The sequence below is a fragment of the Coffea arabica genome, chromosome 3c (assembly GCF_036785885.1).
Source record: "Coffea arabica cultivar ET-39 chromosome 3c, Coffea Arabica ET-39 HiFi, whole genome shotgun sequence".
Lineage (NCBI taxonomy): Eukaryota > Viridiplantae > Streptophyta > Magnoliopsida > Gentianales > Rubiaceae > Coffea > Coffea arabica.
The window spans coordinates 33,637,539-33,655,949 of NC_092314.1; the positions used below are offsets into that span (position 1 = coordinate 33,637,539).

General features: G+C 36.9%; 1 pseudogene; it reads left to right on the forward strand.

The window, feature by feature from the left end:
• Window positions 1–1,144: 1,144 nt before the first annotated feature.
• Window positions 1,145–15,008, forward strand: LOC113735296 (protein FAR1-RELATED SEQUENCE 5-like; annotated as a pseudogene).
• Window positions 15,009–18,411: the final 3,403 nt, after the last annotated feature.

Here is an 18,411-nt window from a genome sequence, read left to right on the forward strand (position 1 = left end):
TCACATAGGAGCACATAGGATTAAGCAAAATCAAAATAAAGGAGTAGAGTGTACCTCCCTTGAATTGGTGACCTAATGAATTAAAATTTTTCCTTATTTACCTTCCAAAACAAAGAAAAAGGTCAAGACATCACTTTAATTAACAAATAATCATAAAGATGGAAATAAACACGAAATTGAATCAATCAAATCATGCAATAAAAATAAATAACCCATATTTAATAAATTAAAACAAACAAGGACCCAATTGCAAGAATTAAAGAAATTTGAGGGTTCCAATCATTATTATTACAAATATTAAGGGTCGCAATTAAAATAAAATAAAGTTTAAGGATTTAAGACGAAGCCTACCAAAACTAAATGCTAAAGTTCACAAAATAAATCAAAATCCTCTCATTAAACCCTAAAACAAAAATATTACCCAAAGATTTAATTGTTTTACTAAAAATCCAGATAAAAACTATAAATCTAGAAAAGGTTATTAAACCTTCAAATTCGTCCTAAAACTCACTAAAAATCTATCCAAAAATCATTGTAGACACCAAATTTTTGGTGTAATTTCATTTACTGTTTATTTTTAGTTTTTTTTAGTCGTGTTAGTTTATTCGGTTTTTAGTTTTTAGTTTTATTTTTTTTATTTTTAAGTTTAGCATAGAATTTCTTGGAAAGAAAAAAAAGAGAGAAAAAGGAAAAATGGAAAAATGAAAAAAAGAGAGAAAAAGGAAAAATGAAAGAGAAAAGAAAAAGAAAATGGTCCACAAAATATGTTTATTTCCTTTTAAATTCAATCTTTTGGTATTTTATTTATTTTGTTAAGTTACTTTGAAAAATCATAAAAAGAAAAATAGCAATTTTGTTTATTTGGTTTTATTTATCTATTTTTTGTCATTTCTACTTAATTTATTTTTTTGTTTTCGTTTGTTTCATTAAAAAAAAAAAGAAAAAGAAAAAGATTTTTACATGCAAGCTGCGGAAACGCAGCTTGCAAAGGACCGTCGCGTATTGGCTCATCGGAGGGCTGGAAAATCTTGGTGAAACCAATCCCTTATCCTCACCTTTGAGGTGAGGGTTTAGGGGTTGGGAGTGACATATAAAAGGGATGAGAAACCAGAACATAAAGGAGGTTTTTTCTTGACGGCTGAAACGAGAGAACAAGAAAGGGGAGAAGGAGAGAGTAAACGGAAAAAGAAAAAGGGGAGGTTTTAGGAGAAGGACGGCTAGAAAAAACCAATGAGAGAGGTTACGGGCTGAGAGTTTTTGGAAGGGAGAAATCTGGTGAGCAAAAAGAGACTAAGTAAGGGAAAGAGCAAAAGAAAGACTGAAAGAGAGAGAGGGGGCAGAGTGACGGAGAGGTTTTTGACAGCCGCAACTTGGGCAAAAACAAAGGAGAGAAATCAGGAAGCAGCGGACGGCTAGGAAGAATCTGGAGGAGGTTGACTAGATAGAGGAGAGCTTGATAGAGGAGAGGAACTGGAAACAAGAGCCATAAGAGAGAAAAGCCAAGGGCAAGAGGGAGACTTGGAAAATTCTCGGAGAGAAAGGAAAAATCTGGGCAAAGGGTGGCGAGACTAAAACTCTGGAGTGAAGGTTAGGTTTTGAGAGAAAATTTGAAGAAAGCTTCGATCTTTGGGGGGAAGCTTTTGGTGATAACAGCTGAGTAAAAGACGGCTAAGAGAAGGGTTAAGAAAGAAAGCAACAAGGGAAGGGAAATTGCTGTGGAAGAAAGCTGCAGCAGCCATTGAAGTCGAGACTCCATCACCACTGCCATCACCGCAGCCCCAAAGCCATTGACGCAACTTCAGTAGTCTAGCCGCTCCATTTGAGTTATTTTCCTGGGTTATCTCACGCTTCGTCCGTGAGTAAGGTGATGTTCTCAGTCCTTTCTAGCCAAATAATGTGAGATTTGGATCAGAATATTGAAATCATTGCTACTGCATTTTCTTTCGTGGGCTGTTTGTTGAATGTTTGGTTTATAGTGAATTCATTTGCTGCTCTTTACACTAGTATATACTGATTTCATGGGTTGGGTTGTTTAGATTTTGTATGCTTTGAACTTGAATCTTGACAAAACCCAGCTAAGGAAACTCATGTCATCCGAATTTGATGCATAAAAATTTCAGGAAATGGAAAAAGATTCGGGTTTGTTTGCGCTAATGCTTCGTTAGTGGCTGATTCTCTTCCTCTTGTTGTTTGTATGTTTTGGATGTGGAACTTTGTCCTTTCCTGCTTAAGATTACTGTGTGATGTTGGATTGGGATGTTGACTGTGCTTGGATGAAAGACCCATTTGATGAAAAATGTAGAGGACCGTAGCTGGAAAATTGCAGAACTGTGTCTTTTCTCTGTTGTCCGAATTTCTGGTGCTTAAATATAAAAGTTTTATGTTAAAAAATAGGAGGAATCTTTGATATTCTTGTTGCCTGCTTTCATGTTTGCATTGCGCCTAAGTTTGCCCATAAAGATCTGCTGCAATAAGCCTGGACTCATGATTTGTCGTTGCAGCTCTCCCTTTCTTTGGTTGCTGAATTTTCTGGAGTGGTTTGAACTCTTTTGAATTTTGCTTTGTCTGCAATCCGTGTCTATGCTTGCTGCAATTTAAGGCAACAATATGCGGTGTCATAGCAGGCTGCAATATGGCAGGCCCATTTGTTGCAGCCATAGATTCATTTTGCTGCATTTTACCCCTAGCTGCTGTGATTAGTTTCTTTTAAGGATAGATGACTGTGGTTGGGTGAGGTTAACAACATGAATTGAAGTTTTTGCAGTTGTCTTCAGTTTGTTGCATTGATAGACGTTGCTTGGGCTGCCTTACACAAACATGTTTGAGTGAATAACAAAGGATTGATGCAACTTCATACCATTAGGAAAAGCTTTTCTTTTGCCGCAGCAGCCCCACAATGCTGGCTTAGTCATCTATCTTGCTAGTTTTCAGTTTTGCAGCATGAATTAGAAAGAATAAACCAAAGTTACTGTTTTTTTTTAGCATTTGAATGTTCTTGTTTTTCTGGATTTTTGTGTTCCGAGGAGGGGGAAGAATGTTTGATCCCCTTATAAGTTTTCTTGTTTGTCCGGATTGCGTTAGTTTAGGTGTTTCATTGCTTGGCTGGGAATTGTGAAAATGCATCAAGTTTGTTGCAGAAACTCAAGTTTTTACGTGATTTGCATGGTTTTTGCATGAAAATAACTTCTGAAAATTACACTTTAACCCCTCAAGTTTCATCTTGTGCTATTATGACCCGGAAAATTGAGAAAAGTAATCAATTGGGTCCCTGTGACTTTTGCAACAATGCACTATGGCCCAAGTAATTGGAATACTTAATCAATTTGACCCCTTGGCTTCTAACTAATGCCGCTATGACCCCACCAATTGAATAATTTCCTCAATCTGGTCCTTGGAAGTTTTAACTCTACAACTTCATGGCTTGTTTTGTTTCAAATAACTACCATGCTTTGTCAATTGCACTTAAGTCATGACTTTAGGGGTTTTATGACTAAATGAGATCGTGTTTGCCTATTTTCCTTAATTTCCCTAAATAAATTGGTTGTTTAACCTTTTCTTGGCTCTTGGGACCTTTGGAGTGCTTAAATGTTTTGTTTAAATTCGAATGGCTGACTAAGGTTTGCAATTGGGTCTTTAGTTGGTAATTGGGTCCTTGGTGGGTCCTTTTCTTGAAACTTATGCATTATTTGATTTCATTTAAATTGCAATTAGGAGAGATTTAGTGACTTTGTTATACTTTACTATTTGAGGTACCTTGACTTTTTTATTGTTTTGAAGCCATTTTTTTCTTTCATTTGGACACCATTCAAAGGGGCGGTATAATTTCTTTTATCCCTTTTGTTTCTCTCCTATGTGACCCAACGTGTTAAGTGAATTGCATGCCTACTTTGCTTTCCTAGCTTTTCCTTAATTCCTTTCATTTATGTCGTTTACTTTCATTTTCATTAAGTTTTTCTTTTAATGGGGTATGTGTACACCTCTTGGCTTGTAATAGATAGGGCTTTGGCGAGCAATTTGGTCCATTTTCCCCTTCCCCTTTTGTTTTAGTTAGTGAATGTAATAAGTTCATTAGCTTGGTTGCATGCCTATGTGTTACGTGTTACTTGCTTTATTAGGTTTTGCATCTAGTCAAGCATGTTAAGTGCTACGTGCTACGTGTTTATGAGTGTTTGGCATGTCTACTAGCTTTCCGTAGTGTAGATGAATGGAATGGATGATTGTACGTTTCCACTAGTCCAACGCTAGTCGGAATTCATAGAATGGGCTAGTCCAATGCTAGACTCTTAGGGATTTCCCCTCGTTAGTACATGTTTGCATGTTCATTACATGTCATGCATTCTTTTTAGTTTTATCATTTTTGCATGCGCCTCGATTCCCCTTTCCCCTCACTTTAGGTCTTACATCTCATGCTAGTCAGGGTACATTTGCCTGAAGAGTCCCCTTTTGATAAGGGAAACGAGCGAGTGTGGCTACTCGATAGCCTTAGCACGCTAGTTTTGCTTTCTAATCAAAGGGAAAATCGAAGTCGAAAAAGTTAGGAGTCATTCCCATACCCGACCTGATGCATTCCTTTAGGTTCATTCATTCTCATTTTATCACTTATTCATTTTTCAATTCACATTTCCTCATCACTTTTCCTTTCCTTATTGTTCATTTTGATTTCTACTTCACAAAAGTGCACTTAATTACACCTATATGCACTTATCACTATATTTCATACACTTGCACACAAATACTTGGATTTTTCATACAATTTCATACATGCACCTTTTCATACACTGGCACACAAACACTTGGATTTTTCATACAATTTCACACGTGCACCTTTTTATACACTTGCACACTTGTACTTTAGCCATCATTTGCATTAATCGACCTCTATAAGGTTTTCCTTTATTGGCCGCCACAATTCATGTGGTTGGGACCAAAAACCTTACAAGAGACATTTTAGAATTTAGGTTTGCATTTTTTCTTTTCTTTTCTTTTGCATTCATGTAGTGCATCCAAATGTAATAAATTCTTTGGTTAAAACAAGAAAAACTTTGATTAAATCACGCAACTAGCCTTGGTTAGGTCGTAGGGGTGCCTTGGATTTTTATCCTTGCCTTCCCCTTCGTCAAATGTGACTCCCGAACCTTTTTCGTTGGTTTACGTGGACTAGGAGTCGTTTAAAAGGGGTTTCTTACTACTTTTTCCTATTTTTCCTTTAAAAAACTCATTTTTTAGGTGACTTGGTACACCTTAACTCATTACCAAGTGGCGACTCCAATTTTATTATTTCAAAAACCCTTTTTAAACTACAATTTTGGGTCAAATCGTCGCATTCTCAAACCCCCATTTAGGCCCACTTTTCTTTTAAATCACAATTCATTTTTTTCAATCACAAAAATACATTTTTAAAACCATTTTATTTATTTATCAAAAAATGGGGCGCGACAATCATGTTAAGACATATTAAAGAAAAATAGCATGTTAAAGGGACAAAATTGATTAAGTTATTCAATTAATTTGGCCATAGTATCATTACTTAAAAAATTAGAGGTCAAAGTGCAATTTTTTAAAAATCCCATGCAAAACTTCGGACAAGCTTATGCTTTTGCAGTTCCATTTCCCAGCCACCATTCTTCCACTTGGGATCCTCGGTGACATGAATCCAATGCCAAACCAGTGCCACCTATAATATTGCGCCACTTGGCCTATTATTATTTGCATTTTAATTTTTTAATAATTCAACTTGGTTTGGTGTAACACAAATTTTGTGTTAACTCTAAAACTTTGAACCAAAGTAACCAACCGGTCTAATTCCATTACCGGTGCTTTCATACAGCAACCACTCAAGATCGGTTGCTTTGGGAAAAAGAAAAAGATAACCCTAAACAATTGCCTCCAAAGTTCAAGCCTTCTTATCGTTCATTGCTTAGAACAATCAACCGTAGCCTAATAAGCTAAAACTGCAGCCGCCGACTATTGAAGCAAATTGACTACAAAGATTCAGGAAGTACTCAAATTAAAGCCCAACCATCCCTAGCTTTCTCCAGCAAAGAACAAACCAAAACGTTTCACATCATTTAGGTAATTATCCAACCTTGCATCCGGTTTAAGTCTAGAGTTTTTTCAGCTTTGATTTATTAAATCAATATCACTATTTGCTCCATGATCTTGATTTCGAATTTCAATTTTTTTAATATTAAGAAAGTTAGGAAATAGACAACAACTCGTAAGTTACATAACAACTCATAAGCAATATCACCCTACCTTATGTTATGCAATTTTATATCTTCGTTTTCAATTTCCATTAAAGTGAAATTTACATTGAATTGTGAGTTTGGAAAGATTAAATATTAATTGAGTGGTCAAATTGACTACTTACACGCTAATTGTAATATACCTGGAAAATAAGTTACTTTGTGGGATTAAAAAATTATTTATTATTTCAAGAATTGTTATAAATTTTACTAATGTACCAAATTAAAAAAAAAAGATACAAGAAGTAACAATAGCTTTTCTGACTAGTTGCAAGTAGTAGTAGTGAACAAATAGAATTGGAAATTCAACTATTTTAATAAATTATTGAGGGAAAAAATTTGCTTACATTTTTTCCTTATTGTATTGCAATTAACTTGCATGAAATTCTTTTATTAATTTAGGGTTAATTCAGTCAGGTTTCAGTAAGAAGACTTGTTGAGATTCAAAATAGTAAAATACATCTGGACCTGGTTCCTCTTTTGACCCTATTCCTTGGCGGTGTTTGAGGTTTTAGTCCTTACCATGGGATTAATTTTTCACCAAATTTAAAACCCGTGGTTCCTTAATCGTGCAAGCTGTGTGTCGAATCATTCTACCTGCCTAGGACAAGTTATTTGATGATTCAATTCAACTTTAGCAATTTTCTTATGTTACCAGCTAATTGTTATTGTTCACTCCTCGGAACAGGTCAGGTTGGTGCTATTCAATTGGGCATCAGCCGGGCACTGCAAAACTGGGCACCAGATTTACGTCCTCGTTTGAGAGAAGGTACATTTCCTTGCAGTAATGTTATCTTTATTAATTGGTTTCTTCACCTTGCTGCTTCTTCCACCTAACAATAGGGAAAGACTAGATTTTTGTTTCTTTCTTCACCAAATCTGAATTTTTTTGAGTACAAGCATGCATGTACTGATGTTGAAAACATGATGATTAAATCAAAAGTAATCTATTATTTTGTTTGTATAGTTGTACGTCAAATGTGTGTTCTATTGCGACCTGAAACATTGCCTTCTTGCATTTCACGTTTCGTTGTATGTCAAATTTGGAGCTTTTGACCTTAGTTCTCATTTTTAGGTGGTTTTTGTTGACACGGGATTCGAGGGTTATTGAAAGGAAAAAGCCCGGAAAAGCAAAAACAAGAAGGAGCTTCCAGTGGGTCAAGCGTTAGAGCAAGTCTTGCCTGTGTCATGACTCTTGAAAGGTTGCAGGATATGGATGCTAAGGCTTCTATGGAAACTGAGGTATCATCCTGTCGCAGATTGGATTTTGACAAGGTAGATCAAATTACCAATGATGAGGTTTCCACTCCACCAGTTTTAAATGTGATAAAGGATATAAATAAAATTCATACATTGATTCCTTTTGAACTAATTCCGAAGATGGGCATGGAATTTGAGAGTGAAGAAGATGCTTATAATTTTTACTTAGCATATGCAAAGGAAGTTGGTTTTGGAATCAAAAGAAGTAGCTTCCACAAAGATAGTAATGGTAAGCTCATGGATAGGGTATTTTGTTGTAGTGCTGAAGGAAAACGAGGAAAGGATAAAAGAGATCTCAATGTAAGCGCCCCTCGTCCTGAAACACGATTTAATTGTTCGGCGAAGATGAAGGTTAACAGTAGATAAACTGGTAAGTTTCGTATATGTCAGTTGATCATTGAGCATAATCACTATCTTTCAAGTCCCAACAAAAGTCATTTACACAGATCACATAGAAAGATAAATTCTGTTCATGCAGCTGAAATTGATATGGTATACCGTGTGGGTATAGCACCAAAAATTTCTGATGAACTTATGGCACTACAAGTAGGAGGACGGGAGAACTTAGGTTTCATTCCTGAGGATTACAGGAATTATTTACGTTCTAAACGAACAATACAAATGGAAGTTGGAGATACAGGAGGCGTACTTGAATATTTGCAAAAAATGCAATTAGAGGATCCTGATTTCTTCTATGCAATTCAAGTGGATCAGGATGCTTTGATTACAAATATTTTTTGGACTGACGGATTAATGAGAGCAGATTATGCAAGTTTTGGAGATGTTGTTTGTTTTGACACGACGTATAGAAAGAATATTGAAGGCCGTCCGTTTGCATTATTTGTTGGAGTGAATAATCATAAACAGACTGCAATATTTGGGGCTGCTTTATTATATGATGAAACTGCTTCAACATTTGAGTGGTTGTTTGACACTTTTGTGAGAGCAATGTCAGGAAAAAAACCAAATACTATACTTACGGATCAGGACGCAGCAATGGCTAAAGGACTAATTTCTACATGGCCTGAAACACGTCACCGTCTTTGCATATGGCATATATTTCAAAATGCAGCTATTCATCTCAGTCATGTGTTCGAAAGTTTTAAACAATTTGCGAATGATTTCAGTAAATGTGTATATGATTTTGATGAAGAAGAAGACTTTATATCTGAATGGAATACTATGTTGAAGAAGTATGGACTTGAAGACAATGATTGGTTAAAACGTATGTTTGAGATTAAAGAAAAATGGGCATTGGTGTATGGAAGAGAAACATTTTGTGCAGATATGACAACAACTCAAAGGAGCGAAAGCATGAATAGTGTGATAAAAAGGTATGTAACCTACAAGAATAAATTTCATGAGTTTTTCAATCATTTTGAGAGGTTAGTTGATGATCGTAGATATAAAGAACTTCAAGCTGACTTTAGAGCATATATGAGTACTCCAGTACTACCATTTGATGTTGATGTTTTGAAACAAGCTGCAAGTGTTTATACTCCTGAAGTATTCAAATGGTTTGAAATTGAGTGGGGTAAATCTTATGATTGTGGTATAATCACCTACAGTGAGGTTGGAACAGTGACAGAATATAAGATCACTCCTAAAGGCAGAAAAAACTATCATATGGTTAGATTTGATTCAATAGGTGATCAGACTTCATGTAGTTGCAAGAAGTTTGAATTCTCTGGGATTTTATGCTCTCATTCTCTGAAAGTTCTTAATATAAGAAATATCATGAAGATCCCTAGTCAATACATAATAAAGAGATGGACCAATAAAGCAAAAGCTGGATATGTTAAAGACAACAATTGTTGCAATATCAATAATGATTTGGATCCGAAAGTGGCTTTTACGAAGCGTTACAGAGATTTGTGTAGACTATATACTCAATTGGTCACAAAAGCTGCTTGTAGACACCAAATTTTTACTCGTTTTTGTTTTAATTATCAAATTTTATCTTAGACATTTTTCAAGCATTTTGGACATCAAATCTTTTAATTTAGTTTTATTTGTTAATTTTATTCATTTTTGCTTATTTGTCTGTTAATTTTAAGATTTTGTGAAAAAAGAAGAAGAGAGAATTGCCCATGAAAATATTCTTTAAATTTTTAGATTCAAATTAGGAAGGTTTATTGTTTATTTTGAAAAAAAAAAGGAAAAAAAGGGAAAAAAAAGAAGGAAACCCGATTGCGGGTTTTAGGCTATTTAAAAAAAATTAAATAATATAAATATACGCGACTTGCAAGCTGCGTATTGTCGCAGCTTGCAAAGAAAGGCTCGGTCAGCCCTTGGGTTGCAAATATAGAAGAAAGGACTGAAGGTTTAGGGTTATGATTCCGGTATAAAAAGAAAGAGATGCAAGAGGGGAAAAGGAAGGGGGGAGTGACGGCCGCAAATCTAGAGGAGAAAAAAAAAAGAAGAAAAACAGCAGCCGCAAAGGGGAAAGGATAGAAAGTGACGGCTGGGCTAAGAGAAAAAAGGGAGAAGCGAGAGAGAGCGAGAGAAAGCAAGGACGGAAGGGGACGTTGGCGGCTGAGGGAGGAAGCTACGGCAGTAAAGGAAGCAACGGAAAAAAGGAGGGGGAATCGGTGAGATAGAAAAACATCAAAGGAAAAAGAAAGGCTGGAGGTTTCCGTGTGGAGAACTGGAAAAGAGAGGGCTGGAGAGGAAGGAACCAAGGAGAGCTTACCAGGAGAGCCGAGGGTTTTGGATAGAAAGGGAGAGTGAGGCTGAGCAAAGAAAAACAAAAAAAAAGGGAAAATAGCAACGGGCAACTCAACGAGAAGAGAGGTGATGCAGAATCTGGAAGGCAGTTGCAGCAAAAAGATGAAACTTTTCCCAGCTTTGTTCTGCTTTGCGCTGAGATTCATTGTTCCTCCATCCCGACGCCGTCTTTCTGCAATTCAAGGGAGCGCAGGTAACCTTTCATTCTCTGCCCTCTCGTTCATCAAGCATCAGGCCATTCATCTGGGTGTTAAATGGAATTGTAGCTAAAACTTGTTGTGAGGTTTCTTCCTTCATGTTACTATCTTTTGTGCATCTTGGGAGATGATGGATCTGTGTCATGAATGTCCTCTTGGTTTTTCTGATGATAAAGCTGTAAACTTTCAATCAGTTTCCGATGATATCATTATGGGTCTCCTCAAAAAGCAAGCCAACTACTTTTGCCCCGTGCATCCTTTATGCTTGTCCCTTGATTTGATCAAGCAATGGTCTGGAACGTCATTTGTTATAGCTGTTAGGACCCTTAAGAGTCAGTTTTAGAGTCTGCCACCACAAACTTGAAATGCTGGGTTTTGTGGCAGCAACACGCACGGGCAGATTGTTCTCTCTTTAATTGCTGATATTGTTTAGGTGGAAGTTTTGATTTACCAACCATTTTGAAATACCATGTCATAGTTTCCTTTTCCTCTGTTGCATTGAAGTTTTGACATACTTGAAAGGTTCATCCTTGTTGGGTATTTTACTGCTGTGAGTTATCTATGCGTGCCGCAAGTCTTGATTTTCCCTGCTGCATTTCGTGTCGCATTGCTGCATTTAATCTTCCCTCTCCCCGTTGTCCCAAGCTTTGTACTGGAGTGAGTTAGGAGTTGTACTTAGTCCCTTTTAAGACATTACATTAAAGCTTAAAGAAATCAAGAGTCCTCTCGATCATATTGCTACTTAGCGAACAGTTTTTTTTATTTCTCTTGGGTTGTTGAAGTTTGTTTCTGTTTGTTCAATTCTTAGAACTTTTTGTTTTTTCTGGGTTGCATTGGTCCTTTCTTTTATTTTGGAGTAGCATGGTGTAATGGGTGCGTAATGGACATGATGCCCTTAGCAGCAGAAAATTCCGCAGCAAAGAACAAAAGAAATTGCATTTTCTGTTCTGTTTTCTTTTCCGTAGCTGTTCATCGAGTTCTTATACTTAAGCTGCATGCTAAATCTGGTGTGGAGGGCAGGGAATGGAATGATTTGGTGTCGGGTTTGCGTGTTTGGGGTCTAAAAGAATGCTTAGGCTATGATCAAATGCTTGCTGAAAGGAAACGAGTCATGATTGCTAAACCATTTCTGCACAAACTTCTCCAGCGTTTGCGTGACTTCCCTTCTGTGTTTTGGCCCGTGCTGGATATTGAAGTCGTGAATCTTGTTGTTAGTCAAAGTTTTGTTGCCTGGCTGAAAGAATTTGGACTGAAATTGTGGTTTTTGGGTTCGAAATGCTGAGAATAAAAGCGTATCAAATGTTGCAGAAGCATTCGTGGCTTTTGCATGCTTTCCATGCAAAAACAGCTTTCAATAATTTCATTTTGACCCCTTGGCTTATAACTAATGTTACTATGACCCAATCAATTGAATAATTTCCTCAATTTGGTCCTTGGCAGCTTTAATTTTTACAATTTCATTGCTTGCTTGCTTCAATTAACTACCATGCTTTGTCAATTGCACTTAAGTCATGATTTTAGGGGATTCATGATCAAGTGAGCTTTGTTTTGCACATTTTCTTTAATTTTTCCAAATAAATTGGTACCTTGACCATTTCTTCTATTTTGGAGGATAAATAAGCGACTTCACTCCATTTAGGGCATCGACTCAAGGGAGGTATAACTTCTTTTATCTTTTGTGTTTCTCCCCTATGTGATCCAACGTGCTAAGTGAGAATTGCATGTCTACTTGCTTCCCTTGTTTTTCTTTAATTCCTTTCATTTACTTCATTTACTCTTACTTTCATTAAGTTATTCTTTTAATAGGGTATGTGTACACCTCTTGGCTTGTAATAGATAGGGCTTGGCGAGCATTCTTGTCCATTCTTCCCCTTCCCCTTTTGTTTTAGTTAGCGAATGTAATAGGCTCATTAGATTGGTTGCATGCCTATGTGTTATGTGTTACTTGCTTTATTAGGTTCTTGCATCTAGTCGAGCATGCTAAGTGTTATGTGCTATGTGTTTATGAGTGTTTGGCATGTCTACTTACTTTCTATAGTCGTAGATGAATGTGATGGATGAATGTACGTCACCACACTAGTCCAACGCTAGTCGTGGCTCATTGTCCCGTTTTTCACTAGTCCAACGCTAGTGGGAATTCATAGATATGGGCTAGTCCAACGCTAGACCCTTAGGGATTTCCCTCGCTAGTTCATACTTGCATGTTTCACTACATTTCATGCATTTTTCTTAGTTTTCTATCATTTGGCATGCCCCTCCAACCCTTTTCCCTTCATTTTAGGTTTTTGCATCTTCATGCTAGTTATAGGGTATATTTGCTTGAGAGTCCCCTTTCGATAAGGGAAACGAGCGAGTGTGGCTACGAAATAGCCTTAGCACGCTAGTTCTTCCTTCTAATCCAAGGGAAAATCAAAGTCGTGAATTTAGGAGTCACTCCCGTGCCCGACTTGATGCATTCCTTTAGGGTCATACACTTTCATCTTTATCATCACCTCCTCACTCTTTTGGCCACATTTTCTCACTATTTAGATTTTTCTCAATTCACACTTTCTCACCACTTTCTTCCTATCACTTATTTATGGCACCCAATTGCACTTATACGTATCTACTATCATATTTTCATTCATTTGCACACACAAACACACCTTTATCTTCCCACACGTGCACACTTACACTTGAGTCCTCATTTGCATTAATCACGACTTCTATGAGAGATTTCCTTATTGGCCACCACAATTCATGTGGTTGGGACCAAAAAGCCTCATAAGAGACATCTTAGATTTAGGATTGCATTTTTCTTTCCTTTTCGCATCCATTAGTCATATCCAACATGCGATACATACCTTGGGTAGAAGAATTAGGAAAAGTGGGGCTAAGTCACGCAACTAGCTCTTGCTAGGGTAAGGGAGTGCCTTAGGCTTTGCCTTTGCCTTCTCCCTTATCAAATGTGACCCCCGATCCCTTTCTTTGGTTACGTAGACCTAAAAGTTCTTAAAAAGGGTTTATTTACTTTTTCGTTCAAAAACAAAAATCATTTTTTGGTGACTTGGTACACCCTAACTCTATACTAAGTTGCGACTCCGTTTTTCATCCAAAAAACCCTTTTTGAACTTTATTTGGCCAAACCATCGCATTTCACAATCCCACGGCCTTTATTTTCACTTTTGCACACGTTCACATGCATTTCACACACTATTTCCACACCATTTCAGAAAGTGGGGCGCAACACTGCTCAAGCAGAAGAAACTTATAAAATTGCTAAAGAAGGCCTTTTGAAAATATTGGATTTCGTTGATGCAAGGTTACATCAAGAGGGGTCGAGCAATGAGATGTCAAATGCAGCAAAAGTTTCCAACCCCACAAATAACACTACTAATGCAAGTGGTATCAATATCAAGGGTATTAAAAAAAAGATGAAGACTATTTCAGGCAAGAGATTGAAGAGTAGTCTAGAAAAGGCTACTAAGAGAAGAAGATCAACCAAAAAAAGTTTGCAAAATAGTATAACTATGGAGTTACCAGCGTCATCACATAATGAGGTTTTATTACATTATAAGTTTACTATATTTGTAATTCAATATTTTCTTATATTATGCATCCAATCTTTGTTTTTTCTTTTCATTAGCCTATAGGAGATACTATAAATATTGTATCTACGAGGTGCAGTATGCAACAGCATGGATTACAAGAGGTAATGATTCGACATTATATGTAGACTAACAATTAAGTATTATTTACTGTCAAACTATTTATAAATGTGTTTATTTATTTTTATTTTTAGGCAAATACAAATGAGGGGAGCATGGTAGAATCTTTACGGTATCAACAAGAAACTTTTATCCAACCATGTTATTCTATGCCAATAAGTGTGATAGAATCTTTGCAATCTCAACAAAGCAACTTTGTGCAACCATATCATCCTACACCGGTAATTTTTTAGTTTCTTATTTGCATAAAATTATTTTATAAAAATTTTATGTTTTGGTTTGTACTAAAGTTCATGAATATTTTTCACTTTTGTGGTTGATAGTTTGTGAATTTGGATGTTAATCAACAAAATTATGGCCAGCTATGCACTTTCAGTTCCACGAACATGACCGGCTTGCTCAAGGTAAATTATTACAGTTGTGATCATGAATAATTACTTCTTTAAGAAAAGATTTTTTATTGTCTTTTTTTATTCATCCATTTATTTATGTGTTCAATTTTTTGGTGATATAATTCTAACCATAGGCACAAGAATTACATGGTTTCGAAGGAGCGAAAATAAATCAGTTCGAGTTGAATGACAACTCTTGCACTATGGGACAAGAAGTTGGAGTTGATTGCAATGATAGGTGTGGTTGTCCAGTTCCATGCATCAATGATATTTCGTGCAAGTGTTCAAGTGGACAAAAGACCTGAAAATTTGACAGAAATTGACAATGGAGCTTTTCGTGCTTCCCAAAATTAATGCACATTCTTCTATATAGAATATATGTTTCAATTGACACTAGTACTGAAGTTTTTAGATCTTTCATTTGAACACTTTGTTACCATTCCAAAATTCAATATGACATTTGGATACTGTGGAATGTGAAGAGGCTTGGAAACCATAGTATCATTGACTATCGCCCCTCTTGACATAAGTTTATATTTTCAATTCTGATAATGGACACAACACAAGCATAATAATCCCTGTAAAACATTAATTATTTAGCATGAACTTCAATTTAACTGAAACAAAAGCTGACATTGTTCATTTTGCATGCAAATAGCGAATATGGAGTGCATACAGTAAACAAAGGGATAAAAACTTCACGCCGAGAAAATGCAGTCTACTCTTACATATCTTGTGTCATAAAACATAATTGACTTAGATGCTATGCTTTGACAAAGAACCAACAGGACAAAGTTCTTGTTGCAATTTCCCTGCTGCTCATGTTTCTGCTTCATATTCTTCAAAAGAGAAGGATGTCTTGGAACAAGGCTACGCCACTCTTCTTTGTCAATCTTTCCATCATGCTTGGTATCAGCTTCCTCAAAGGTCTGAAAACAGAAAATGGATTAATATATTAGCTTCTTGCTCCAAGAAAGTGTTCCAAATAACTTCTAAGAATTTCCTGGAAGCGGATGCATAAAAGGTAAATGCTTGTCTTATCAAGAACAAAAGGCATGAGTTACTGCAATCGTTAACAGAGCATCATGAACCATTTCCCTATAGAAACAACTATAGATAATAGCAAATTTTTCTGCATTGCAAAATATCAAAACTTTGCTGTTATATTTTCTAAACTATTCCAGCAAGTGTTGCGACTACCATTTGTTTTACCTACAGTGAGATCACCAAAAGTCAAGTTCCTTCCAGCAAGGCAAAGACCACAGAAAAAAAATGAAATGGTGAAAAACAAAGGATTCCACAATGTTTAGAATACGTCAAGGAAAACTTTGAAATTCATGCAACAACCACCTCTGAATTATGAAAAGTAAACCAAAGACATTAAGGTTAATTACAAATAGATTAAACAAAGACATCACAAACTTAACATCACCATTCAACTAATTCTAGTCATGGATTTAACTAGGATCATTCTATAAGTTGCAACATAAAGGGTGTTACAATTGATAAAAAAAGAATAGGTTCCCTATATTTCTCCTTTGCATTTGTTCTCCCTATACAACTGATACTAGACTGCATTACAAAACCAAGTACCTACTTAACATCTCCCTGGCGTGTTACACTTTCAAAACCAAGTACAATTCTATTTCTTTCGTTCTTTCTACAAGCAACAAACTGTGAGCAAAAAGATTTGCTGCATGACAAAGCTAAAATAATGGAGCATTTCATCTTACTTTCTTCCAAGCAACTGAAGAAAAGAAAGACAAAATTCCAGGCCGAGAAAAACCATATATCATCATATACTTGTAACGATTGATGGTTGCTAGCGTGCTTCACATTTAATTCTAGAAAAACTATAACTTCCTTACAAATCATAAACAGACAAGTAAAATATAACACAATGATACTCAAAACCGAAAATGGGCATGGAAATTTCAGCAATTCCCTACTCAAATGAGGTCTTGGTTGGCTCAAAATTGTTCAATCAACAAGAGATTTCGGTCCAATTCAGCATATAAGGCACATACAATCCAAAATTGTGAACAATTAATAGGAAAATTGTAGTGAATAAAGGCTCGGCAGACTGCTTTGTGAGCTTGACAAGAACTGAAATTTTTAAAGAAAAGGACTTACAGTGCTCTTGCATTGAATGGCGGCAATGGTGGATTCCGGCTCTTTCTCAGCCGCACACCTCTTCGTCCACCGCCATCCTTTCTTTCTCTGTTTCTTTCTGCCGTCATCCCCTCTTCCCTTTCTTGGTTTTTTTTCAGACGAAGTCCTCAGTTCCTCTCTTTTGCTTGCTCCTTTCCATCCGTTTTACCCTGCCCGGAATTCCTCCTCCAAATTCCAGATTTTCCCCCTTTCCTCCGTTCTTTCAACTCTCCATCCGCCGCCCCTATTTCCTTCTCTGTTTTTTTTTTCGCTCAACCCCAAAATCTCTCCCCCGTCGCTTGTTTCCTTTTTCTTTTGCTCTCCCCAAAGCTCCTCCGTTCGCCGCCCTCCTTTTGCTGTCACCTCTCCCTCAATCTTTCTTTTGCCCTCAACTCTCTCGGTCTCTTCTCCTTTAGGCTCTCCGTCCGCCGCCCGTTTCTTTTATTTTCTTTCCCTTGGCTCCCAGACGAAGTTCCCCTCTGCTTTTTCCCTTAGCTTTTTCCAACCCCTCTTTCACCTTCCCTTCTAACCGAAGTCCTCTTGCTCTCTTTTTCTCTCCTTTTTCTTGTTCCCCCATTTTCTTCCCTTCTACAAACTCAGCCATGAAGTACATGGTATCCCTGCCAGTGGAGAGCTCGAAAGAGAAGGGCTTGTTAAGGACGTCCTTGGTGCCTTTGACGGTGAGGCAATCGGCAGTGAAGGTGATGCCACGTGGAATGGCGGAGCCGGTGGTGGAAATAAAGGACGACGACTCTGAAGATGTGGACCTCATCAGAGTGGATTGGAGATGTTGAAGGTAATCAATGATGAAAGCACCGGTAATGGAATTAGACCGGTTGGTTACTTTGGTTCAAAGTTTTAGAGTTAACACAAAATTTGTGTTAAACCAAACCAAGTTGAATTATTAAAAAATTAAAATGCAAATAATAATAGGCCAAGTGGCGCAATATTATAGGTGGCACTGGTTTGGCATTGGATTCATGTCACCGAGGATCCCAAGTGCCATTTTTCCTGCAACTTTCATTCATCCGAAACATATTCACGCGAAGCAATTCAAAGAAGCCTTAACTGATTCGACAACTAAACCCGAATGCATGAACTTGGGATGAGGGAGAAAGGAAAGATAACATGCAACAAGGCTCTCGGACATAAAATACAGCAAAGTGATATCAACATTTGCGGCAACTTTGAACCCACAGATCTTCAAAAAAAAGAAAACAACCTAAGCCCCGAGGTTCATGCATGAAAGAGAACCAATGGCTTCTGTCCCTAAGTTCCCAACAAAAAGATTCTAAACACAGCTTTGATAACATACATGTTCATGGCATCCCAGTCAAGCAGCAAACAAAACAAGGACGTCAAACAAGCCACAACTTCAGCAACCAAAGAAAGAAAAGATTATCTGCCCATACTGCTGCAACAAGCCGAGAGCTTCGAGCTTGTTGCAGCAGATTTTATGCACAAATCTCAGCCAAAGGCAATCTAAACCCAGGCAACAAGATCATCAAACATTCTTCATACTTTGCAACATAAAACCTTTGGATTTAAGCATAAAAAAAAGTCAGAATAAAAACATGCAAAGCTGGAAACTTTCTGCGACTTCACAAACCGAAAGAAAACTTCTGCAACCTCCTTATGGGTTATTTATTAGTCAGTAAACCCTGCCAATAATCGCCAAGATTTGACCCAAAAGAAGACTATGAAACACCATCCACTACACAACACTTCAGCA